Source organism: Dipodomys merriami, unplaced genomic scaffold (assembly GCF_024711535.1).
Source record: "Dipodomys merriami isolate MVZ:Mamm:240054 unplaced genomic scaffold, mDipMer1.0.p SCAF_125, whole genome shotgun sequence".
NCBI classification, from domain to species: Eukaryota; Metazoa; Chordata; class Mammalia; order Rodentia; family Heteromyidae; genus Dipodomys; species Dipodomys merriami.
The window spans coordinates 1,569,938-1,596,668 of record NW_027202549.1 but is presented as its reverse complement, the minus strand read 5'-3'; the positions used below and the strand labels follow the sequence as shown (position 1 = coordinate 1,596,668).

The 26,731-nt window shown below is 50.9% G+C and overlaps 1 long non-coding RNA gene across 2 annotated transcripts in view; it reads left to right on the top strand.

The window, feature by feature from the left end:
• LOC138823934 (uncharacterized) overlaps positions 1–24,456 on the top strand; it is a 42,489-nt gene extending 18,033 nt beyond the window's left edge. Inside the window, exons 3-4 of one of the 2 annotated variants that reach the window (XR_011370964.1) lie at positions 16,260–16,338; positions 23,610–24,456. This is a non-coding gene — a long non-coding RNA (uncharacterized lncRNA). Of the gene's footprint in view, positions 1–16,259; positions 16,339–17,233; positions 17,315–23,609 lie in introns of those variants that run through there. The other variant, XR_011370963.1, reaches the window with a different exon arrangement.
• The last annotated feature ends 2,275 nt before the right edge of the window (positions 24,457–26,731 follow it).

The window sequence follows — 26,731 nt, the reverse complement described above, 5'->3', positions numbered from 1 at the left end:
CCCTTCCCTGTTAGAATGCAAGCTCCACCCCTACCCTGGCTCATTAGAATATGAGCCCTGCCCACTCAGATTCATTAGAATACAAGCTCCTCTCCCCACCCAGCTCATTAGAATGCAAGCTCCACCCCTGCCCTGGCTCCTTAGAATACAAGCTCCACCCCTGCCCTGTTAGAATACAAGCTCCACCCCTGCCCTGGCTCATTAGAATGCAAGCTCCACCCCTGCCCTGGCTCATTAGAATACAAGCTCCACCCCTCCCCTGCCCTGTTAGAATACAAGCTCCTCTCTCCCCACCCTGCTCATTAGAATGCAAGGCATCAGGATTATATGCTAGACCTAAGGATGCTTTTTTGGGTTCATTTTGTGATTTAAATACAAAAGAATTCTTATTTTTTTTCCCCCTTTCATTAAAAAAAAAAACCCCACCTTGTTAACTCTTGAGTAGTCTGAAGTTCCCCTGGGTACCGTGCCACACCTCCAAATGTCTGGATGGGGGAAAATCTCTTATTAATTATGAATTTGATATTATTCTTAATAATAATATACAACCAGAATGGCCTGGTTGCGTGTTGAGAAACTAACTATAAGATCTTTTAGCAGCTACATTTTCTTCCCTCTTTCTTTTCCTTCTTTCTATTCTTGTCTTCCTTCCTTCCTCCTCCCTCCCCTTCCCTCCCCTTCCCTCCCCTTCCCTCCCCTTCCCTCCCCTTCCCTCCCCTTCCCTCCCCTTCCCTCCCCTTCCCTCCTTCCTTCCTTCCCTCCTTCCTTCCTTCCTTCCTTCCTTCCTTCCTTCCTTCCTTCCTTCCTTCCTTCCTTCCTTCCCTCCCTCCTTCCCTCCTTCCCTCCTTCCTTCCTTCCTTCCTTCCATGCTGGTCCCGGGGCCTGAACTCAGGGCCTGAGCACTGTCCCTGAGCTCCTTTTGCTCGACCACTTTTGAGCCACACGGCGCCATTTCCAGCTTTTCGTGGTTTATTGGAGATAAGAGCCTCACAGAGACTTTTCTGCCTGGCTTTGAACCGCCATCCTCAGCTGCCCTCAATATCTGCCTCCCGGATGGCTGGGATTATGGACTTGCGCTATTATACCAGGCCTACCATTTGCCATGCAGCTCACAGCCTCGATGAGTTTATGGAGAGAGCCCCAAGTTCCAGTCCCTTTCTCATGCACCCAGGTCCCAGGAGGGAAGGGGCAGATGGGGTTAGAGTCTCTAGAATGTTCTCTGGGTCGCCTCCTCCCCTTTTAGGCTAGAGGCTAGGGAGGCAAAGCCCGAGGACCCAGAAGGTTAACATCACATCCTGCGTGACTTGGTTCTTTATGGTGGGGATGGCGTCTGCTAATGGCCTGGCTTCCAAAATCATGTCCCTGTTAACCGGTCCCCTCTCTAGTAGACTGGGCCGGGTCCCTGTCCATCCTGATCCCCCCAGGGGATCTTCAGTGGGATTCTTGGTAAATGCTTCTCAATGGGGACAGTTTCTCGCTGACACAGCCAAATCGTGTGGAGGGTTCCGAGGATATTTCTCTCCCTTCCCACCCTCCACCCCCAAGTTCATGGAACCAACTTTCCCCATGGAATGTTCTGGAACGTTTCACAGAGCCCTCCAGGTATGAGTTGCTCCCTGAGGATCACCTACGTGTTGGGAGGGTTAGGAGGTGGTGGCAGGTGCGCGATTAGTAATGTCTTCCATCGGGGTTGATTAGTAATGTCTGCCACAGGCTCAGCCATGGCAATAAGGGAGGGATTTTAAATAGCTGTTTGTGGGTCATCTAAAAAACTTCTAGGATCAGTTCCTTTTATTTTCTTTTTTGGCTGGGAGTGGAGGGGGGTAAAAAAGATTTAACTGAAGACTAGTAAAAAGACTTGAGATTCTTAAATCCATTTCTGAAGTCCTGGCAGTGCCCTATCAAAGAATTTCTTCTCTTCTGTCCATCTTGTGTTTTTCAGTGTGTGTGTGTGTGTGTGTGTGTGTGTGTGTGTGTGTGTTGGTCAGTCCTGGGGCCTTGAACTCAGGTCCTGAGTGCTGTCCCTAAGCTTTTGTGCTCAAGGTTATACGTTCTACCACTTGAACCACAGCTCCACTTCTGGCTTTTTGGTGGGTCATTGGCCATAGAGTCTCATGGACTTTTCCTGCCCGGGGCTGGCTTTGAACTGAGATCCTCCAGATCTCAGCCTCCTGAGTAGCTGGGATGACAGGTGTGAGCCGCCGGTGCTGGCCAATCCCTTAATCTTAAAAGGGAAGCTGATGGGCGAAGATGATCGGTCTCTGGTGTTGGCTTTCAGCTGAGTTTTTGAATCTCCTGCTGCCAAGGATTGTGCCTCATTTTACCTCATTGCTCCTGAGTCCCGGCCGGAGGTGATAAGGCTTTCCCAAAGGGTTGAGCGCCCGACGCCTCTGAAGAAGACATTTTGCAGTACTGCTGTGTAATGCGTCACCCTCCCTGCCGCTCGGGACATCTGCCTTGTTCCTGGCACGGAAAGCAAGACAGGGTAGCTCCCGGAGGGAGTCTAGAGCCGTCTTCTCCCAACAAACCCCTCGCTGTCCGCCACCAGCTGGGAGGGAGATCGGTAGTGTTGAATTCCAAGCCCCCTGTACAATGTGAGTTTGAATCCCAGCGTGAACTCTGTGTCCAGCGCTCTGCGAATGCGGCCTGGCTAATTCCCAGCTCGCTCTAAAAGAGAAATCCACAGCCCCTGCAGTGTGTGTGTGTGTGTGTGTGTGTGTGTGTGTGTGTGTGTGTGTGTGTGTGTGTGTGTGTGTTTAACCCTGTCAGCTACTTATACGCAGGAGGCTGAGAAGGGAGGATGGCGATTTGAGGCCAGCCCAAGGGAATGTTATTGTGATTCACTATCTCCAAGTAGCCACTGGAGAGCTCGAAGTGGAGCTGTGGATTCAAGTGGTAGAGTATTAGCTTTGAGGGTGGAAAAAGAAAAAAGCTCTGGGACAGCACCAGGGCCCTGAGTTCAAGCCCCAGGACGGACACACACACACACACACACACACACACACACACACACACACACACACACACACATCATCCTATGTAGTGAGGAGGCGTGGGGGGGCTGGGAAGGTGGCTCAGTGGTAGAGCGCTTGCCTTGCATGCATGAGGCCCTGGGTTCGATTCCTCAGCACCACATAAGCAGAAAAAGCCGGAGGTGGCGCTGTGGCTCAAGTGGTAGAGCACTAGCCTGGAGCTGAAGAGCTGAGGGACAGCGCCCAGGCCCAGGGTTCAAGCCCCAAGACTGGCAAAAAAGAAAAATGAAAAAAGAAAAGCATGGCTAACTAAGCACTCGACCGAAGCCAAGAGTTCGCACAGAAAGACAGCTAGATTATCAGACACAGCTGTCTCCCAATACGAAGAGGATAGAATATCTGCCAGGGGGAAGAGAGGAGGGGAAAAATCAATGCAGGAAGGAAGAGGTGTTTAAGAATTTAAGAGCTCAAGAACCAGAGGAATGACCTTGGCGTCTTGATTCAGCATTGGTTTGCTTCTAAAGTGCTCATCCCACACAGAACTCAAGAAATGGATCCTTGTTGTCTGGACAGCCGTTTAGGACATTTGGGGGAGAGGGGCTGGCATCTCCAGGAAATTCAAGCTCTCCTAGGAGGCAAGAGTTTGGTTATCGATTGTTCATGTCTGCCAAGGGCACGCACAGAGAAGAGAGGTGAATGCGCTCAGGTGACCTGGGTCTGCCATCTTTCCTGTCTTTCCCAAATTCTCCCATTCCCTCCGCTCTTCCCCCCGCCCACCTCCCACCCAGAAGATGTTCATTAAGGTGAAAAGGGGGACATATAGCCGGCCCTATATGGGGCTGGGAAGGTGGCTCAGTGGTAGAGTGCTTGCCTTGCATGCCTGAGGCCCTGGGTTCGATTCCTCAGCACCACATAAGCAGAAAAAGCTGGAAGTGGCGCTGTGGCTCAAGTGGTAGAGTGCTCGCCTTGAGCTGAAGAGCTGAGGGACAGCGCCCAGACCCAGAGTTCAAGCCCCAGGACCAACACACATCCATACAGAGACACACAAAGACCGCGCTTGTTAGAAAACGCAAGTTGTGAGGTGACAGTGTCATCTTTTATTAGTTGTTGCCTCCGCCCACCCCCCCTCCACTCTTCAGAAAGGAAAACAGACCCATTGAGTCCACCAAGAGCCCGGCGAGTGCCAGGAAGAGCCGAGTTGTGATACTTCTCGCTTTCCTCCTTTGTCAGTGAAGAAGCTTGATTGTTTTATTGTGTGTGGATCGCTTCATGCCCAAGGCCTGTGACAGCCCCCCCTCCATGGGGTCTGTGTGGTGTGTTAATAGGGGTAGAGGTGGCAGCTTTAAAGTAGAGAGATGAGCTGGGCACTGTGGCTCACGCCTGTAATCCCAGCTTACTCAGGAGGCCGAGATCTGAGGATCAGGGTTCAAAGCCAGCCTGGGGCAGGAAAGTCCATGAGACTCTTCTCTCCAATGAACCACCAGAAAATGGGATGTGGCGCTGTGGCTCAAAGTGGTAGAGCACCAGCCTTGAACAAGTAAAACAAATCTCAGGGACAGTGCCCAGGCCCTGAGTTCAAGCCCCAGGACTGGCACAAAAATACAATACACATACAATAATAATAATAATAATGCAGACAGATGAGACCATGTCAGAGATGTTGAGTCTCACAAACCCGACAGCAAATGTACCTGGTTGCTAGAACGCCTTTCTTGCTAGGAGTCTGGTTGATATTAATAAACGTCATCATATTAATCTAAAAATAAGATGTAGGAAGCGCTCGGTGCTTGCTGAAGATGCCTTTCCCTGTGCCTTTTATCCCCACCACCCCCCATCTTCCAGGACACCCCCATAACTGCTTTCCTCTGTGTGGAGAAGAGAATCACATTCCTAGACTACAGGTTGGTACCTTGTCTCCCAGCCTTGGTTGTGAGATGCCAGGCTTTTGAGATGTGTGTGTGTGTGTGTGTGTGTGTGTGTATGTGTGAAAATGGTCTCTGCTGCCTTTTTTTTTTTCATGTGTGGCTTGAAGGTTGTACCCACTTTGGGTCTACGGTTTTGTGTATGTATGTGGTGGTCCTGGGGCTTGAACTCAGGACCTGGGCGCTTGTGTTCATGACTAGAGCTCTGTCACTTTGAGCCACACACCTCTTCGGGTTTTCTGGTGGCTTCCTGGAGACGAGAGTCTCATGGCTTTGCCCGCCCGAGGCTGGCTTTGAACTTCGATCCTCCGATCTCAGCCTCCTGAGTAGCTAGGATGACAGGCGTGAGCCACCAGCGCCTCATTTGCAATTATTTATTTGCTTATTTCTGGTGCCTTCTACCTCCTCTTTCATCTTCCTGTTCTCCCTCCCTCCCTTCCACCTCCCTTTTTTCTCCTGCCCTCATTCCCTCCTTCCCTTCCTTCTTTGCTTCATTCCCTCCCTCCTTTCTTCCTTCCCTGCCCTCCTCTCCCTCCCTTCCTCCCTTCCTTCCTTCCTTCCCTGCTTTCTTCCTTATCTGCCTCTTCTTCCTCCCTCCCTCTCTTCCCTCCCTCCATTTTCTTTCCTTCCTTCCTTCCCTGCCCCCCCTTCCTCCCTCCCTCCCTCTCCTCCTCCCTCTTGCTGGCTGCATGTCTGCTCCACAGATCGGCTTCAAAGTCCTCCTTCTCGAACTTTTCTCCTCTTAAAGCTGGGGAGATGGGAGCCCAGAGGTGAGGGGAAAACTCTCCCTTTCCACAGAAGCCGTTGGAGCCAGGCAGGTGAGGGCTTTTGATTGTCTTTAAGTGAGAAAAATGGACTTTTGCTGGTGTCGGTCATGGGGCTTGAACTCGGGGCCTGGGCGCTGAGTTCCTTGGGTCAAGGCTGAGCGCTCTACCACTTGAGCCACAGCGCCACCTCTGGGCTTTTTCTTTTTCTTGATGCTTCATTGGAGATGAAGAGTCTCATGGACTTTCCTGCCCGGGCTGGATTCGAACCCATGATCCTCAGATCTCAGCCTCCCGAGTAGCTAGGATTACAGGCGTGAGCCACCGGCGCCCAGACCACACACATGGACTGGTGCATGTCAGATGTGGCAGATGAACGGCGTGGAGGAATCTCAGGGCATGAAGCCAGTGGAGGCTGGAGGCGTGGGCAGGATGGGCATTTCAGCACCTCGGACAGCAGCCGAGCTGGCGGTCTTGGTCAGCCCCTCCCCTGCCTTACCTTCCAGCCATGACCAACTTCCTGGGCCCCCTGACCCAACCCTGCTGGGTCCTCCTGGCTCCCAGTGGGTTTGTTTGCCAGCTGGGGCCCTGGGCACGGGTGAGCAGCAGGGTCCCCCCAACCCCTTCTTCCAGGCAGGCTGAGGAGCTGAGAGAAACGAACCCCTGTGAGAGAGCAGATTTTTACTTTTTCCAGCCACGCTGGGTGGCTCACACCTCAGGAGCTGCTTCGGAGGCTGAGATCCGAGGATCATGGTTGGAGGCCAGTCCTCGGGACAGGAAAGTCCCTGGGACTCTGGTCTCCTATGAACTGGGTGGGAGTGGGGGGTGGCGGGGAGCCCTGAAGCGGAGCTGTGGCTCAAGCGGTAGAGCGCTCGCCTTGAGCTGAAGAGCTGAGGGACAGTGCCCAGGCCCAGAGTTCAAGACCTAGGGCAGGTACCAAAGAAATATAAGTATATATCACACATATATATGGTAGCCCTTCTGTACAACCCCATAATAATAATAATGATAATATAATGGGGCTGGGAAGGTGGCTCAGTGGTAGAGCGCTTGCCTTGCATGCCTGAGGCCCTGGGTTCGATTCCTCAGCACCACGTAAGCAGAAAAAGCTGGAAGTGGTGCTGTGGCTCAAGTGGTAGAGCACTCGCCTTGAGCTGAAGAGCTGAGGGACAGCGCCCAGGCCCAGAGTTCAGGCCCCATGACTGACAAAAATAATAATAATAACAACAACATTACATATATTTTTAAAAGAATAATGAGATGTACAGGTTATTTCTCCAGGGAATTATTGCATAGGCGCCGGCTCATCCCTCTCATGAATTATTTAGTGGCTGTGCCATCCGAAAGACAGACCGGGCAAATGTGGACATGATTTATCCCTTCTTTTTTTCGCCTCAGTATCAGAGTGACTTTTTTAACCCTCTGAAACTAAGAATAATTCATGAACTCTATTGGGAAGAGAGTGTGTGTGTGTGTGTGTGTGTGTGTGTGTGTGTGTGTGTGTGTGTGTGTGTGTCTGTGTCTGTGTGTGTGTGTGTGTGTGTGTGTGTGTGTGTGTGTGTGTCAGTTGTGGAATTTGAACTCAGGGCCTGGGCATTGTCCCTGAGCTTCTTTCTACCCAAAGTGAGCGCTCTACCACTTTGAGCCACAGTGCCACTTCTGGTTTTCTAGTGGTTCATTGGAGATAGGAGTCTCATGGATGTTCCTGCCCGGGCTGGCTTTGAACTGTGATCTTCAGATCTCAGCCTCCTGAGTAGCTAGGATGACAGGCGTGAGCCACCAGCGCCCAACCATAAAATGTAGCGACATATATATATATATATATATATATATATATATATATATATATATACACATGTATGTATAAAAACACTATATGTATATACAAATTATAGTGTGAGAAATATAAACATAGCAAATATAGTGTGTGTGTGTGTGTGTCAGTGTCAGTGTGTGTAGGTATCAGTCCTGGGACTTGAACTCAGGGCCTGGGCACTGTCCCTGAGCTTCTTTCTACCCAAAGTGAGCGCTCTACCACTTGAGCCATAGCGCCACTTCCAGCTTTTTCTATGTATGGGGTACTGAGGAATGGAACCCAGGGCTTCATGCATGCTAGGCAAGCGCTCTACCACTAAGCCACAACCCCAACCGCTCTCCTAGATTTTTAACCTAACTTCTAACACTTATATATAGGTGTCATATCATATATATGAGATATATATATACAAAAGATATTAAAAGTATATGTATAATATTATATATACATATATACCTAGCATATGTATTATGTATATATAATATACCCAGTATATATTATGTATGTATATGTGATTATTATTAAAATATATGATAATGTGTAACATATATAGACATGATATATTTTATATATTAAGTACGTAAATATACATTTATATATATATATATGAAATACTCATGTGAGTGGTCAGAAGGAACTTTCCAGGGTGAAATCTCCCTGTGTGTTCATTGTAGCATTGTTCTATCTGCCTCATTCATTTTTTTTAAATTTTTTTATTGTAAAGATACTCTACAGAGGGTTACAGTTACATGAGTGAGGTAATGAGTACACTTCCTCTTGAGCATTGTTACCCCGTCCATTGTTTTCCCCCCACCATCCCCTCCCTCCCTCCCTTCCCCAAGGTTCTTTCATTCATTGTTCATTCATGGTGGTTGGTGGAGAGAAGGAAATGGAGGGAGATTATTCCCCTTCTTCCCCCTGTCTCCGGACCCGTCCACGGTATGTGGCAGTTCAACCAGCAGAAGGGCTTTTTGGCCCCTCTTATTTGTGCTTGCTTTCTTCTTTTCAAACTGCTAGTTCTTGCTCTGTAACTCCCAGGCTGCCTCTCGGGCTGCTTCCCTCCTTCCTGCCCACATCTGCTTTATTTTTTGCCAGGGACCACCAGCTGGCTCACATCGAGTCTAGAGCCACATATGAAATGCACAGCTGAGCGCTGTGGCTCACGCCTGTAATCCTAGCTCCTCAGGAGGCTGAGATCTGAGGATCGAAGTTCAAAGCCAGCCCGGGAAGGAAAGTCCATGAGACTTTTTATCACCAGTGAACCACCAGAAAACCGGAAGTGGCGCTGTGGCTCAAGCGGAAGAGTACCAGCCTTGAGCTGAAGAGCTGAGGAATAGCACCCAGGCCCTGAGTTCAAGCCCCACGACCGACAAAAAAAAATTCTTTTAAAAAGGAAAAAACAGGGCTGAAAGGACATTTGGTGAACAGGATTTTTTGTTGTTGTTGTGCCAGAACGGAGACTTGAACTCAGGACCTCACACACTCTAGCCTGACTTTCCACTCAAGGCTGGCGCCCCTACCATTTGAACCACAGCTCTGCTCCCTGGCTTTTTTGAGTGGTTCATTGGAGATGAGAGTCTCCCGGACTTTTCCTGCCCCGGCTGGCTTTGAACTCCGACCTTCAGCTCTCCGCTTTCTGAGTAGCTGGGATTAAAGGCGTGACTGCCGGCGCTCGGCCTGGCCAACCCAGCCCTCTTTGGTGTGATTTCTTTCTGGCCATGCGAGGAAGCCCCGACCAGGCCCTCCCTTTCCCCCAGAGGGCGACCGGCTTCCCTTTTGTTTCATGTTCCTCCCCCTAACCTGGGCATATCCCACCCAAAGGCAGCTGGCTGGCTTTCTAGAAGCTGTGATGACTTTGTTGTTGTTGTTGATGTAGTATCCTGGCACCAAGATGGTTTTCTTGAAGAGCTTCTGTGGACGTTGGCAAATCGTTTGGGCTTTCGTCCAAGAGACTGGATTTCTCCCAGTCTGAATGAGGCAGACATGGAACCGGTGCTCCAGGCTTGGGGGCCTTGTGCTGTCTTCTTGATCATTAATTTTTGTTAAGAAAGATGTCATTGCTGTTGGGTTCGGTCCCAAGTGTGGGTCTCCTCTCCTCCTTGCAAGACAAATGTAGCCTGCAGATGAGGTGGTCTTGGTACAGACACAGCCCACACCATTTTCTTCTTCCCCTTCCCACCATTAACTCCTATGAAGCCGGTCAGAAAGCAACTCGTGAGATGCCCTTTGGCGTCTCATTAGTGCGCATCAAGCACTTGGATGGCAAGCACACAGCCCACCCTCCGGGCTGCCTCCTCCTGCCCAGGCCCAGCTGGCATGCCTGAGTTTTCCTGGCTGAGAAACTCTTTTTCCAAGAACTCACTCTTGTTAACAAAAACAGTGGGGGGGGGGGGGTAGGCGTAGGCTTCTGTGGTGGTTGCTGGGACAGCAGGGTCTCCTGGCCTTTCTCTTCCATCCTCCGCTCTCAGCCTCCTGAGCAGTTAGGATGGTAAGGGTTGCAGCCACCAGTGAGCTGGTCGAGGTTGGATGTCCAGCAGAGTTCAAGTCCCGTCTAAGGACCAACCATTCGTGGAAGACAACACGGCTTGGGTGCCCTCCAGTGGCTGACTGGCAGCTGCCTCTCTTGGTAGATGTCTGGGGCAGTGGGGTCCCACCCCCACCCCCACACCCAGATCACCTCTGTCACCCCCCAGTTCACTCCGATTTGTGTCTTCTGTGTCGTTCTCGCCATGACCACCAGATGGCGCCCGAGAACGGGGGCGGGTGTCCCCTTGGAGGGGACTTGAACTGGCGGCCTGGGCGCCGTCCCCGGGCTCTCTTTGTAGGGCCCTACCGCACTGAGCCGCAGCCCCACTGCGGGTTGTTCAGGGTGGTTCATTGGCGACCAGAGTCTCACAGACTTCCCCTGGGCCTGGCTTTGAACCGCGATCCTCTCGATCTCAGCCTCCTTAAGAAGCTAGCTGTAGGATGACGGGCGTGAGCCCCCAGCACGCCCAGCCCCATTTCTTCTTCCAGATCCTTCCTTCTCTCCCTGTCCTCCCCCTCCTGGTACCCTGGGGGCCTCAATGTCTTCTCGGAAGAAAGAAATACAAATAAATGAGGCGCTTGAATTAGGTTATCTGGAATCTTGGGGGGTTTGTGAGATCGACAAGAAATCCGGGGGGGTGGGGACATGAAATCTAGGCCTCCCCGCCACCAGCTATGCTGAGTCAGAACCTACATGGGCGAGATGCAAATGTATGCCAAGATGCCTTCTAGAATCTTCTGTGAGGCCTTTGGAAGCCAGCCATGCTGTGCCTTTCTAGATCTCTCCCCCCCACCCTTCGTCCGATCTATCAGACGGATGATGGCTATCACGTAGTAGTTGTTTAGTAAACACCTTGTGGTGGACTGCACCTCACCAGGGGTGAGGGAGACCAAGAGGGAGATTCAGGCTGGTGGCTCCCGCCTGTCATCCGAGCTCCTCAGGAGGCTGAGATCTGAGGATCGCAGTTCAAAGCCAGCCCCAGCAGGAAAGTCTGTGAGACTCTTCTCTCCAATAAACCACCAGAACACCAGAAGTGGCGCCGTGGCTAAGGGGTAGAGCGCCCGCCTTGAACAAACGTCCAGCTGCTCAGGAGGCTGAGATATGAGGATCATAATTCGAAGCCAGCCCGAGGAGAAGAGTCCAGAGACTCTTTACCTTCAGTGGCCCAGCAAAAAGGTAGAAGTGGAGCTGTGGCTCAGGCGGTAGAGCGTCAGCCGTGAGGAAGGAAGGAAACCACAAATCTAAGCCAGAGCACGCAAGGTACTGAGTTCAGGCCTTAGTACAAAAGAAGGGAGGGAGGAAGGGAGGAAGGAAGGAGGGAAGGGAGGGAGGAAGGGAGAAAGGGAGGAAGGAAGGAGGGAAGGAAGGAAGGGAGGAAGGAAGGAAGGGAGAGAGGGAGGGAAGAAAGAAAGGAAGAGAAAGGAAAGGAAGGACGGATGGACGGACATCAGAGAGTTGTGGATGGCAGCTACAGGACTCAACCTAACTTGATATGAGTCCAGGGCCCCATTTCTCAAGCGTTCCAATTTCGCTTTTGTTCTATTCCTGGGAGAAGGGGAGAGGGTCAATGTTTCATAATTGCATTTCCACTCCCATCCCAGAGAGAATTCTAGCAAAAGATCTCTGGACACTGTCCCTCCCCCCCCCCAAACTCCAGCGCTGACTCCCCCTTCACCAGAGCCATCCCCCCTCCTCTCTGGGTTTTGTTGGGGTTTTGGGGGGGAGGGTGTGGGTGCTCTACTACTTGAGCCACAGCTCCACTTGCAGCTTTTGGGCGCTTCGCTTCCTTGGAGATTAAAAAAAAGAGTCTCTCCCAGACTTTTCCCGCCCAAGCTGGGCTCGGAACCGTGATCCTCCCTTCTCAGCCTCCTCCTAAGGAGCTGGGATGACGGGCGTGTGTGTGTGTGTGTGTGTGTGTGTGTGTGTGTAAGACTCAATCACTGAAGTAGCGCTTCGATCCACCCTACCTAGTACCGGCGCCTGTCCTATTTATGGGGCTTTTCTGCTTAAATTTTCCAAGAATCTAAAATAGCACTTGCCACCTCCTCTTCCTTCCTCTTCCTTTCCTTTCTTTCCTACTTCTTCTCCTCCTCCTTTCCTCCTTTCTCCTTCCTTCTTTCTCCTTCTACTTCTCCCTCCTTCGTCCTTCCTCCTTCCTCTTCTTTCTTCTCCTCCTCCTTCCTCTTTCTTTCTTCTTCTCCTTTTTCTCCTTTCTCCTTCCTCCTCCTTTCTCCTTCCTCCTTTCTTCTTTTTCCTCCTTTCTTCTTCCTTCCTTCCTTCCTTTCTCTCTTCTCTTTCTTTCTTTCTTTCTTTTTCTTTCTTTCTTTCTTTCTTTTCTTCTCCCTCCTCCTCCTTCCTCCTTCCTCCTCCTCCTCTTTCTCCTCTTCCTCCTTCTTCTGTTAACCACCCTGTCTTCTGAAACATTGAATTCCTTGGGTGGTTTAACATCCATTTTTGGAAGAAGGTCTCATTTGCTGAGAATGAAAAAAAAAAAGCAAGACAGCAGCTATCTCTCTCAGCTCCTGAAGGCAGGATGAAACAGAGCGCTCACACACACACACACACACACACACACACACACACACACACACACACACACACACACACACACACACACACACACACACACACACACACACACACACACACACACACACACACACACACACACACACACACACACACACACACACACACACACACACACACACCCCCTTATCAGCAATCCCAAGGCTGACCGCCTTATTAAACACACAGTGACGTGTGTATACTGGGGCTAGGCACTAATACTGAGCTTCTTTTGCTCAAGGCTCTACCACTTGAGCCACAGCGCCACTTCTGGTTTTTCTGGTGGTTTGTGGGAGATAAGAGTCTCACCGACTTTGCCTGGGCTGGGCTGGCCCTGAACCACAATCCTCAGATCTCAGCCTCCTGAGTAACTAGGATGGCAGGCGAGAGCCACCAGCGCCCAGCTCCAAGGCCTACTTTTCTCTTGCTGGCTTCATCTCTTGGTGTTCTCACCAAGCCTGGGCTTTCTTGTCCCAGTGGGGGCTTCTATCTCTGAAGATTTCCTTCCTTCCTTCCTTCCATCTCTCCTTCCTTCCTTCCTTTTTTTTCTTTGGTCCGGTCTTGGGGCCTTGAACTCTGGGCCTGGGCGCTGTCCCTCAGCTCTTCAGCTCAAGGCTAGCACTCTACCACTTGAGCCGCAGCGCCACTTCCGACTTTTTTCTTTTTGCTTATGTGGTGCTGGGGAATCGAACCCAGGGCCTCTGGCATGCAAGACAAGCGCTCTACCACTGAGCCACCTTCCCAGCCCCCTTCCTTTCTTCCTTCTATCCATCTTTTCTTCCATCTCCTTCCTTTCTTCTGTACTTTCTGCCTTCCTTCCTTCCTTCCTTCCTTCCTATCTCTACCTCCCTCCCTTCTTTCCCTCCCTCCCTTCAATGCATCCATCCATCCATCCATCCACCTACCCATCCATGCATGCATGCATCCATCCAGCCATCCAGGAAATAAACCCTGTACCCTTGTTCTGCCGTCTTGAGACAGAATTCTAACGAGAGGGTTGGGTTGGGGGTGCTCCCTCCCGTGGGCTGCTGTTCTGAGCCAGGCCAACACTGAGAGCCACTGAAGATACTATTACTATAAATAATTGAGAGTGCATGAGCGGCGAGCGGGCGCGCGTGCTGACGCTCTCCCTAAAAGCCTAAGTCAGGTAAGTAAAAGCGGGGAGGATACATGGCGTCGCAGCGCTGGCTTCTCCTGCCCGGCCCGGCTGGGTGCGGCTGTGTGTATTAGAGACACACACATAGTCACACACTTGCACACTCACACACATACTTATTCATTTACACAGTTATGCACAGTCCCACACACGCATACTTACATTCGTTCACACACACCGCACACTCACGTTACACATATTCACCCACTTGCACACCACAGGCACACGCTTCACACCCATCCACACACTCGTCCTCACTCTCACGGGCTCACACTTATTCACTCATCCACGTGCTCACACGCTCTTCCAACTCACACCCACCCACACCCCCACTTGTTCACCTACTGCTCACACGCACGCACACGCACACGCACACGCACACACACACACCCTGGCGGGGCCTTTCGCTTTATTAGCAAATGAAATTAAACACTTGAGTTGCCTAGTAACTAATGCAGTCTGAGGAGGAAGCAGAAAATAGAAGGCATAAATTTAGAACTCTTAGGCCATACGCCAAGCAAAATATTCTCGCTCCCATCCTTTTGATCAAGTGCAAATTGAATTTTTTTGGGGGAGGGGGAGATCCAAGAAGGGACATTCATATTGCTAACTTCTTGCTCAGTGTGAATTCCCTTTGATTTGTGTGTGCATGCATGAGCATGTGTGTATGTGTGTGTGCATGCACACGTACTGGTACTAAGACTTGAATTCAAAACCCAGGCACTGTCCCTGAGCTTTTTCACTTGAGGCTGGTGCTCCACTTCCGGTTTCCTGGTGGTTCATTGGAGAGAAGAATCTCATGGACTTTCCTGCCCAGGCTGGCTTTGAACCGTGATCCTCAGATCTCAGCCTCCCAGAGTAGCTGGGCTGACAGGTGTGAACCGTCGGTGTCCAGCTTGTGTTTTTGTTTTTAACCTCAAACACCCATTCAAAGGTCTCAGGTGTGTATTTATCATTTTTCTGGACATTGCCAATGAAAGCACTCCTCACAAAGGACCATTCAATGTTGAGATTTATGAAGGTCAGGGGAAGGAAAGCAAGAATATATATATTATATATATATGGGGGAAACCCATTGGTGGCTCACGCCCGTCATCCTAGCTTCTCATGATCTAAGGATCATGGTTCAAAGCCAGCCCAGGCAGGAAAGTCTGTGAGACTCTCGTCTCCAATTAGTCACCAAAAGAACCAGATTTGGGGCCGTGGCTCAAGTGGGAGTTGGCTGGCCTTGAGCAAAAATGCTCAGGGACAGCATTCAGGCCCTGAGTTCAAGCCCCAGGACCAGCACATATGCATTAAAAAAAAAACAACCTAGGTGTGATTGTATGTGCCTGTCATCACAGTTATGAGAGAAGCAGAGATGGGAGAATCATGGTCCAAGCCGACCCCTTCCCAGAAACACAAGATCCTGTCTGAAAAATAAAGGTATAAACAACTGGAGGCATTGTTTGGATGGTAAAGTATAAGCTTGGGGCCTTGGCTTTAATCTCCAGGAACACACACACACACACACACACACACACACACACACACACACGGCATATATAGGTATATATGTGTATATATGATGTATGTATACCATATATGCATACACTATATATACTATGACAGGCATGAACCGCCACTGGCTTTGCCCCATATATATTTTTTTCTTTTTCTTGCTTTCCTTTCCCTGACCTTCATAAATCTTAACATTGAATTGTCCTTTGTGAGAAAGCTTTCATTGACGGTGTCCAGAAAAATGATACACACCTGAGACCTTTGAATTAGTGTCTGAAGTTAAAAACACAGTACCACAGATACATATGCCACATATACATATCACATATATACTATATGCCTCATACATATACCACATATACATATACCATAGATGTACGATATACCACATATACATTTACTATATGTATACTACATATATACCATGTATTCGGGTGTGTGTGCATGCATGGCATATACGCATATATACATGCATGCACATGGATCTATGTATATATAGCATGAGTATATATGGGATATGTGTACTTATGTATAGGTGTGGTGTATGTGTATATGTGTTCATGTGTCTCATCTATGTATACATGCATATATGTGCACAAATCTGTATATATACACCCATATATGTGTGGGTGTGTATATATACATGTGTCCATATGTGTGTGCATACATGTGTGTATATTGTATGTGTATATGGGGGTGTACAGATACATCTGTATGATTCACCTTTCTTCCCCGCAAGAAGGACTGGTAGAGACAGGATAGTTGTGTGCATTGCTCAAGCACCGAGGCGAGGGCTGGATCGGGCCAACTCCTAATCGTTGCAGTCCCTAGGCTTCTGTGACCATAGACCAGGAGGGCCGTGGGGTGCGGAGGAGCTACAAAGGCCGTGGAGGGGCCTGTGATCCTCCCTCCCCCGGCCTGAGCCCCGACAGCGGCTTGGTGATGAATGGCCCCCCCCACCCCCACGGGCATGCTGAGTCAGAAAGGACATGGCCGCCAGTGAGGGATGACTAATTTCTGGAACTTTCTTGCAGCAGGAAGGAGTCTGGACCTACGTAGCACTGGGGCGTGCAGCCGCGCATGGATGGACGACAGGTTCGAGTTTAGGAACAGGTCAGTAGGTTGGCTGGTGGTTTAGATGGGATGTTTTGGCCCCGGCCCCGGGTCTAAACTAGAAGCCCAAAGGGTGTTGGTGTTCCCTTGTTAATGATCAAGGAAACTGAGGCACAGTGGTGGAGCCGCTGGCCAGCACGATAAGCCTGGAACGTGCAACACAAGGTTGCGTGGGACATCTGCTCTGCAGGAGGGGAGATGAGGTCTCACTGGGTAACCCTTTTAACTTGTAATCCTCCTGGCAGCTGGTACTACAGGGAGTTGCCACAGTGCCCGTCTTGGGAGAGATGTGCCTTGATTAACATGCTGTCTTGCCCCTGTTCTTCGAGCTTGAGATCACAGGGTTAAGGAGGGAGTCCTGGGGGTTTCCCGCAGCCAGAGACCCTTCTCAGAAGGAGTGTTGTGGATTCTGTGTTCAAGGAGAGAGAACGGGAAACATGTTTTGGTTCCCCTAAAGGAAACGAGGAGTATAGACTCAGCATACAAGGCTTAGTGATCATAGAAGAGATTTAGTTGGAACTGAGGCTCAAGATTATATGCTCAAACGCATGCATGCATGCCTGAGTTCAGTCCTCTCAAGGCTGGGCGCTCTACCACCTGAGACACACAGCGCCACATCCGGCTTTCCTGGTGATTTATCAGAGATCAGGGTCTTGTGGAATTTCCCGCCTGGGGCTGGCTTTGAACCACGATTCTCAACATCTCAGCTTCCCGTGGTGCTGGGATTTCTGCTGTGAGCCACTGGGTGCCTGGCAAAAATAAGATTTTTGGAAAGAAAGGAGGTCCTTTGCTGATTGGTGGAAGTGTGTGGCAGCGTCGAGGACTTCTGAGATGATTGCTCTGGGAACTCTGGCTTGGTTGATCTTCCTCATTGCACATTTTTTGGTCCCCTCAGGAGCGGAATTGCCAAGGCCCCGCCCACCTCGCCTGCCCTGGGGGTGGGGCCTGGCAGATGGGCGGGCTCTGAGTTCTGGTGGCTGATGGCTCAGGTAAGAGCATTTTGAGCGAGTTATTCATTTAGTCCTCCTGTAGTAGAGAGAGAGAGAGAGAGGTGTAGTTTCTGAGATCACATCTGAGACATCCGTCATGGAAGGGTTTGGAGGTGGGAGAACCTGGGGGGCAGGAGGCTGGGGAATGGAAGATGTTGTCTTTGCTTGTTTTTTCCCCCAGTCCTGGGCCTTGAACTCAGGGCCTGGGCGCTGGCCCTGAGCTTCTTTGGCTCAAGGCAAGTGCTCTACCACTTGAGCCACAGCGCCACCTCTGGCTTTTTCTGTGTATGTGGTACTGAGGACTCAAACCCAGGGCCTCATGCATGCAAGGCAAGCACTCTACCACTGAGCCACCTTCCCAGCTGGTGAAGATGGAGTTTTTCCGCCATGGAGTTTGAACTCTGGGCCTGGGCACTGTCCCTCAGCTCAAGGTGAGCGCTCTACCACTTGAGCCACAACTCCACTTCTGGTTTTCTAGTGGTTCATTGGAGATCAGAGTCTCATGGACTTTCCTGCCCGGGCTGGCTTTGAACCACGATCCTCAGATCTCAGCCTCCTGAGTAGCTAGGCGTGAGCCACTGGTGCCCAGTGAAGATGGAGTTTTTAAGGGCAGGTGTTTGTGCTATGACTAGTAACAAACCACATTGCTCATGGAAAAACAAGGCGCTGACAGGTTTTAAAAAAAAAAGTCCCTGAGACCCATTGCCCATGGACCACCGAAAACAGCTGGAAGTAGAGGGGTGGTTCAAGTGGTAGAGCACCATCCTTGAGCAGAAAAGCTCAGGGAGGAGCACGTAGGCCCTGAGTTCAAGTTCCATGACCAACGCCCCCCCCCCAAAAAAAAGAAAAGGCATAGAGGGCTTAGTGGCTCAAGGGCCAGAGTGTCTGCCCAGGAAATGTGGGGCTCTGGGGTTGAACCCCAGTATTTACACACACACAGACAAAACCCAAAGAGAAGCACAGATCCGTGCGTACACTGACACCGCAGCTAAGGGACTCTGCAGACACTTCAGGAGAGCCATCAGCCACCCAATCCCGGGTGCTGAGGAGCATGGGGGGAGGGGCGGGGAGGGGGGTTGCACAAAATGGTTTTGCTGACAGTGAACAAGCACTAAAAGAAAGTGGGGGGAAAGGGTATACTGCTATCGTTCTGCTCACAGCTCTCATTTCCTCCTACCCACCCCCACAGAAAGCGGACCCCCAGATACAGCCCCACATCCATCACGGCTGGGGCCAAGCTATGCCCTCCCCCCATTAATCACCAGCAGGGAACACGCGCATGCGCATTCCCTTGGATCCCTGATGCAAGAGGAAATTATTTTAATCTAGTAAGCCGGACTCCTTCCAGACCTGGGGCCCAGGGAGTGTCTTCCTGGCTCCAGCTCGGCCTCTGGGAGGGAGAGGGGCTCCCCCAGGACCCCTATCCCATCCATCCACTAGGACCCTCCTACCCCCCTCCCACAAAACAGAGCAGTCGGGAGAAATAGCTGATTCCATTGTGTTACAATGGAGAAGACAGGGAGAGGAGAGGAGAGACTAAAAGGAGACGAAAGAAGAAAGGGGTGAGAAAAGAAATAGGCAATGGGCTGGGAAGGTGGCTCAGTGGTAGAGTGTTTGCCTCGCATGCATGAGGCCCTGGGTTCGATTCCTCAGCACCACATAAGCAGAAAAAGCCAGAAGTGGCACTGTGGCTCAAGTGGTAGAGCGCTGGCCTTGAGCTGAAGAGCTGAGGGACAGCCCCCAGGCCCAGAGTTCAAGCCCCACCACTGACCAAAAAAAAAGTGGCAAAAGAACAAGACAGAAGTGTAAGAAGGGAGAGAGAAAAGAAGCAAGAGACAGTCGGGAGAGGGTTAAAGGAGGAGAGATGAGTGAGAGCAAAAATGGAGACAAGAGAGGAGAGAGATGGGCGAGGAAGAAGAGAGGAGGAAGGTGGAAGAAGAAAGAAAAATGGAGACAAGAAAGGAAGAGGCAGGCAGAGATTGGAGAGGAGAGGCAGCAGGGCGCTACTCAGGAGGCTGAGATCTGAGGATCACAGTTCAAAGCCAGCCCTGGCAGGAAAGGCCATGAGACTCTTTTTTCCTTTGCTCAAGGCTGGCACTCTACCACTTGAGCCACAGTGCCACCTCCAGCATTTGGCTGGTTTGTTGGCCAGCACAGCCTCACAGACGTTTCCTACCTGGGCTGACCTCAAACCAGGAGCTGGTGTCTAACTATGTGATCACCAGCCGTGTGCAATTACAACATGGTCAGGAGTCCCTGTGAGACTCAGTGACTTAAAGATCCAGGAACACAAGCAGGAAGGGTCGGTGGGTGTCAGAATGGAGCCCCAACCCCAGTCTCCTCCCGCAGTCCTGGAGCTTAACCACCCAGCCGACCTGCAGCCAGCAGAGCTACGGACGCAGATCTTTTCTTTGGTCAGGTCTGGGGCTTGAACTCAGGGCCTGGGTGCTGTCCCTGAGCTGCTTTTGCTCCAAGCCAGTGCTCTACCAGCTTGAGCCACGGCTTTACTTTTTTATTGTTTTGTGATTTATTGGAGAGAAGACTCTCACATTTCCCAAGGCTGGGCTGGCTTCGAACCAGCAATCTTCTAGAGCTCAGCCTCCTGAGGAGCTAGGATGACAGGCGTCGATGCCCAGGTCTGGGGACAGCTGGGCCCTCATTCCACAGATAGGTACGTGGCTGAGTGGGGTGGGGACTCCCCAGTCTGGCTAGGTCCAGCTCCCCTCCGCCTCCTCCCGCTCTTTCCCTTGCTCTTTGCCATAATGGTTTTGAGAGAGACAGAGACAGACATGCAAGGACATTTGGTAGGATCTCCAGCGTGACTATTTTCTTTGAGCCCTAGGAGCCCCAGGATAGAGAGATCACAGGCGTTTCTGAACTCTTGGTTCCTGGTGGTTTGCATTAGGCCTGGTGTATTAGGCTGTGACGGATGAATCACAACTTTCAGTTGGGCCCTGGGGATCACGCCTGTCGTCCCAGCCACTCAGGAGGCCGAGATCTGAGGATCACAATTTGAAGCCACTCGAGGCAGACAAATCAAAGGCTCTTCTCGCCAGCGAACCACCAAAAAGCTGGAAGCGGAGGTGCGACTCAGGTGGTAGAGCACCAGCCTTGAGCAGAAAAAAAAAAATTCAAAGGGACAGCACCCAAGCCTTGAGCTCAAATCTCAGAATGACATGCGTGCACGTGTGTGTACACACACACACACACACACACACACACACACGTGTGTGCCTCCCCCAACTCTAGCAAGAACTTTGGTAGAACTTCTGCTCCGCATGCAGTATAAGGAACTTGCCAAGTAAATGTCCTTAAAATACAGCAGGCTTCGAGATGGATGGCAGGAAGTGAAAAAAACATGATTTTTCTTGATTGCCTAAGAACTACTCGGCAGGGAAGAGCCATTTAGGGCCACAGAGCTGCTCACTTAAAAACTATTTAGCAATGCCTGGAAATAGAAATTAAGCAATCCTCTGTGTGTGCTGTTACTGGAGCTTGAACTTATTGTCTGGACTCTGTCCCTTATTTTTTTTTTTCTTTGCTCCGGGTTGGTGCTCTACCACTTGAGCCACAGCACCACTTCCAGTTTTCTGGTGGTTCCTTGGAGATAAGAGTTTCATGGCCTTTCCTGCCCAGGTTGGCTTTGAACCACGATCCTCAGATCTCAGCCTCCTGAGTAGCCAGGATGACAGGCGGGAGCCACTGGCGCTATTTTTTAGCATCAGTTTGGGGCCATGTAATTTCATAATGGTGATTTTTTAAGAAATCCAGGCAGATACCAAAAGCAGAGCTCCAGGGCCAGCTGCTGATAGGCCGGGCACACCGTTTGTGTGTCTACTGCCCAAGCACTGTGGCTGATCCCAGCTTTCTGTCTGCTCCGAGTCCCTGGCATCAGAGCCCTTACTCTGTGGAAGATGGTTGCTTTGTGTCCTTAAAACCATTCCATTTTCAGCCGGGTCTCGGTGGCTCACGCCTGTCATCCTAGCTACTCGGGAGGCTGAGATCTAAGGATCGTGGTTCAAAGCCAGCCCAGGCCGGAAAGGCCATGAAACTCTTGATGTCCAATGAACCACCCGAAAACCGGAAATGGCGCTGTAGTTCAACTGGTAGAGCGCTCGCCTTGAGCGAAAAGAACTCAGGGACAGCGCCCAGGCCCTGAGTTCAAGCCCCAGACCTGACCAAAGAGAAGATCTGCGTCCTTAGCTCTGCTGGCTGCAGGTCGGCTGGGTGGTTAAGCTCCAGGACTGTGGAAGGAGACTGGGGTTGGGGCTCCATTCTGACACCCACCGACCCTTCCTGCTTGTGTTCCTGGATCTTTAAGTCACTGAGTCTCACAGGGACTCCTGACCTTCATGTTGCAATTGCACGCGGCTGGTGAGGATAGATAAGGCCGAGGCTGGCCTCATTCTTCCTTCCTCCCATCTCCCAGGGTATTGCTCTCTCCCCTGCCCCAGGGCTTTTGCACGCGCTGCCACCTCCCTCCCTGTTTCACATAGTTAGACACCAGCTCCCAGCCAGGCCCTGGGCACGCGTGGCTCACGCCTGTCAGCGCAGCTACTGGAGGCGCAGATGGAAGGATCCTGGTTTGAGGTCAGCCCAGGTAGGAAACGTCTGTGAGGCTGTGCTGGCCAACAAACCAGCCAAATGCTGGAGGTGGAACTGTGGCTCAAGTGGTAGAGTGCCAGCCTTGAGCAAAGAAAGACAAGAAAAGAAAGGAAGGAAGAAGAAAAAGGAAAGACGGGACATAGGCCCCAGGCCCTGAGTTCAAGCCTGGTGACCTACCACAAAAAAGGGGGGGAGGGGATGGACAAGTCACCACTGAAGAATGTCACACGCGAACTGTCTTGTTTTTTGCCTTTGGTAATGGAATAATGGGGATTCTCGGCCTTCCTCCCAAACATCAGTGGAGGGAAGAAACGGTTTTTTGTGCATGCTAATGAGCCTTATAAATATTCAACAACCACTGCATTATTCATGGAAGAGATACTCACAAGCTGTGACAGATATTTTCTTCTGACGGTTTGTGTAAGGCCCACATAAGAAGTTTGCATCCCAGGCCTAGAGTTTCGTGGACTCGCTGATGGTTGCTTACGATCCTATGGGCTAGAAGAGGTGGCAGGAAACACAACCCAGGGGGCTGGGAAGGTGGCTCAGTGGTAGAGCGCTTGCCTCGCGTGCATGAGGCCCTGGGTTCGAGTCCTCAGCACCACATAAGCAGAAAAAGCCAGAAGTGGTGCTGTGGTTCAAGTGGTAGAGCGCTAGCCTTGAGCTGAGGCTGAGGAACAGCGCCCAGGCCCAGAGTTCAAGACCCATGATCAACAAAAAAAAAAAAAAAAAATCCCTTGGCATGGTGGGACCCTATCATCCCAGCCTCCCAGGTGGCAGGATCAAGTTAGGTGTTAACTGAGTCAAAAGTGACAGATCTGCGGGGCTGGGAAGTTGGCTCAGTGGTAGAGCACTATGCCTTGCATGCCTGAGGCCCTGGGTTCGATTCCTCAGCACCACATAAGAAAAAAGCCGGAAGTGGCGCTGTGGCTCAAGTGGTAGAGCGCTAGCCTTGAGCTGAAGATATGAGGGACAGCGCCCAGGCCCAGAGTTCAGGCCCCACTACTGGACCCAAAAAAATGACAGATCCTGTCTTAAAAGGAACAAAAAAGGCAGGATGCTGGGCGCTGGTGGCTCACACTTGTGATCCTAGCCACATCCTAGATACTCAGGAGGCTGAGACCTGAGGATCACAGTTCAAAGCCAGCCAGCCTGGGCAGCAAAGTCTGTGAAACATCTCGCATTAATCACCAGAAAACTGGAAGTGGTGCTGTGGCTCAAGGTGGTAGAGTGCTATGGTCTTGAGCAAAATAGGTCAGGGAGGGCTGGGAAGGTGGCTCAGTGGTAGAGTGCTTGTCTAGCATTCATGAAGCCCTGGGTTCGAGTCCTCTGTACCACATCCACAGAAAAAGCCAGAAGCAGCATTGTGGCTCAAGTGGTAGAGCGCTAGCCTTGAGGAAAAGGAGCTCAGGGACAGTGCCCAGGCCCTGAGTTCAAGTCCCAGGACTGGCAAAAAATAAAGAGCTCAGGGACAGCCCTGTGAGCCACAGTTGACAAAGCTGGGGCCTGACTTAAGCAGTAGAGCACTTAACTGCTTAGCAACCGTGAGACCCTGAGTTCAAACCCAGTTCCCACCCACCAAAGAGTGTCCTGGATGGGAGATGAGCGGGAGGGGATGTCAGGTGTGTGTGTTTATATCTTCCGTCCTCTTCTCTGCTTCCTTCTCTCTGGCAGCAGCAGCGTGGAGAGGTCAGCCCTGAAACAGAACCATCACCACCGCCATCACCAAAACCTCTTGGCCTGGTGCAGTGGCGGCAGCTGGTGTTGTGAATCAGGCCGTCGCCAGTCAAAGACCGGCTACTTCACAACACCAGGGTCGCCTTGTACCACGGGCAGCGCTCGGGCACCATGACCATCGGGGGACCCTGCCCACCGGCCACGGGGAGATAGCGAGAGGAAGACACCTCCTTACCTGCCAGACCAGCAACCCCCCCCCCTCCCCCGCCAGGGCCCACGGCTCTCCGCTTCCCATCTTTCTGATAGGGCCTCCCCAGGCGCCTGTTTACCCCAACCTAAATAGCTCCACTTGAAAAGGAAAAACAAAAGCCACTCGTGACAAACATTATTCGTCTCTGACAGATCCTGTCGCCGCCGCCGGGCTCCCAGACAGACTGCCCACGGGGAGAATGGGATTGCTGGTCCTTCGTGGGGGTAAAGAGCCACTCAGCTGGACGTTTCCTGCCAGCAACTCACTAGGAGTTGACACCCTCGGCTTAATGATTGTGGCTCCTGGCGAGTTTCCTCCTTTGAAAGGGAAAAACTCCAGCTTCTCTCCAGACACATGACTTGTCCCCTGTGCTCTCAGACAGCTTCCCATGTCTCCCACCCCCCACACACACACACATATACCCAGGTCCTCAGAGCCAGGGACACCCTGCCAAATTGGAAAACTACCTGGGGTCCCAAAGATGAGATAGATCCAGACTCAGATATGATCATGTTAACCTAAGATTTCAGAGTCCAGGCGGGATTCTTAAGACAGGGTAGCAGTGTTGCCAACCAACCTTTTGGAAGCATGGAGAATCGGAGAGAACTACTCAGGAGGCTGAGATCTAGAGGATCGCGGTCCAAAGCCAGCCGGGGCAGGAAAGGCCTTGAGACTCTATCTCCAATGAACCACCAGAAAACCGGTGCTGTGGCTCTGTAGTAGAGCACTTGCTTTGAGCTGAAGAGCTGAGGGACAGAGCCCAGGCCCAGAGTTCAGGTGCCAAGACCAGCTAAGGAAAAAAAAAAAAAAAAACAAGAAGAACAAAGGACCTCTTCTTTGGTGCTAATTGTTTAAAAGTCTAGATTCTAACCTTGTTTCAAGCACTTCATAATGGAACCTGATTTTAAAAATGTGTAACACACAAAATGGGGTCACATCCACAGAGAATGAGCTTAAGCACTTGAGAGGAAGCCCTAATTAATTTTGGTGTTGAACCTGTGAAATCCTTCTGCAGTTAGCACCGGCAACCTGCCAGAGGTAAAAACTCTGGAAATGGGGGCTGGAGGCGTGGCTCAGCTGGTAGAGCGCCATCCAGTGAGCAGAGGCAGCAGATACCGAGTTCAAGTCCTGGTCTTGGACCTAAAAAAGGGAAAAAGGCTCCAGAGACAGATCTGAGTGTCCCCCACCCCCACACACACACAATCCCATGTAACTTTTGGGGAGCCCAAACCTGGAAGTCTCCTATCCCCAGTTCTCCTCTCCCTAGCTGTTCTGTCTGCACTATGATTTCCCAGCATGCGTCCGGCATCACAGACAACCACTTCATCCTCATGTCTGAGGATGCTACCCGCGAGAGAGGAGAGTGCAGCCTCTTGAACTCAGGGCCTGGGCATTCTCCCTTAGCTATTCTGGCTCATGTTTGATGCTGGACCATTTGAGTGACACCCAGACTTAACCTGCCCAGGCTGGCTTCGAACCACAAGCCTCAGATCTCAGCCTCCTGAGTAGTGAGGGTGACAGGTGTGAGCCACCGGCGCCTGACTCAGCTGCCCCCTTCTCTATAACCTGCCCTTAGCATGCTAGCTACTTCAAATGAAGTCCTGGGAAGGTGGCTCAGTGGTAGAGCGCTTGCCCAGCATGATCTGGGTTTGCAAGCATCACAAAAAGGTGGGTGAAAATGGGAGAGGATGAGGGAGGGGGGAGATTGGGAAAGGGATGGACATTGATCCAGATGTATTGTGTTCAGAAATGACTTTGTTCAATGGCAGCTCCTCTGTACAACTACTTAAAGACAATAATAAAAAAAAAGAGGTTAAAACAAAATCTCAGGCTGGGAATGTGTCTTTAATGGTCAACTGCTTGCCTAGCATGCAAGAAGCCCCGAGTTTGATTCCTCAGTAGCATTAGACACCGAAAAAGCCAGAAGTGGTGCTGTGGCTCAAGTGGTAGAGTGCTAACCTGGAGCAAAAGCAGCTCAGGGACAGCGCCCAGGCCCTGAGTTCAAGCCCCAGGACTGGCAATTCATTAAAAAATAAAAAAAATTCTCAGTAAATTTAAAGTTTCTGTGAATGATGTGTGTAGCAATGGTCACATTTTGGTCTTTTACTGAGCTTTGGGTAACTTGGGTGCACCAGTGCTGGGATTTGAACTCAGGACCGGATGCTGCCTCTTTACCTTTTTCTTTTTCTTTCTCTCAAGGTTGGCACTCTTACCACTTCATCCACAGCTCCACTTCGTCTTTTGGTGCCCTCATTGGAGAGAACAAGACTTTCCTGCCTGGGCAACTTCTACCTTGGGCTTAGGGCAGCAGCATTGGGAGTGAGAAACCATCACTTATCAAGGCTCCCAATCTGGGCGCCGGTGGCTCAGGCCTGTCATCCTAGCTGCTCAGGACGCTGAGATTTGAAGGATCATTGATTGCAAACCAACCCCGGGGTCAGGGAAAAGTCTGTGAGACTCTTCCTTTCAACAGCAAAAAAAAGCTGGAAGGGGTGGCATGGTTCGAGTGGTAGAGCACTGGAGTTTTCAAGAAATAAAAAAGAAACATGAGAGTGTAAGGCCTTGAGTTCCTGCTCTAGAATGCGCACAATATATACATATATATAATATATGCATACATATAGGTATACATATGATATATACACAAAGTAATTCATGTTCTTCAGGATGAGACCTTCCATGTTGTTTCCTCGGGCCTGACTCAAGAGGAAGAGGCGGGGATGTGTGGAGTACTTGTGGATATTTCGAGACAGAAAACAATAGGAAATATAACACTACTCAAGAGCCAGAATTGTTCCAAGTAGCACCGACTACAGATGTACTGCTGCGTGATTTTCCCTTAGAATCCTCTTTGCAGAGACAGAAACAGTTT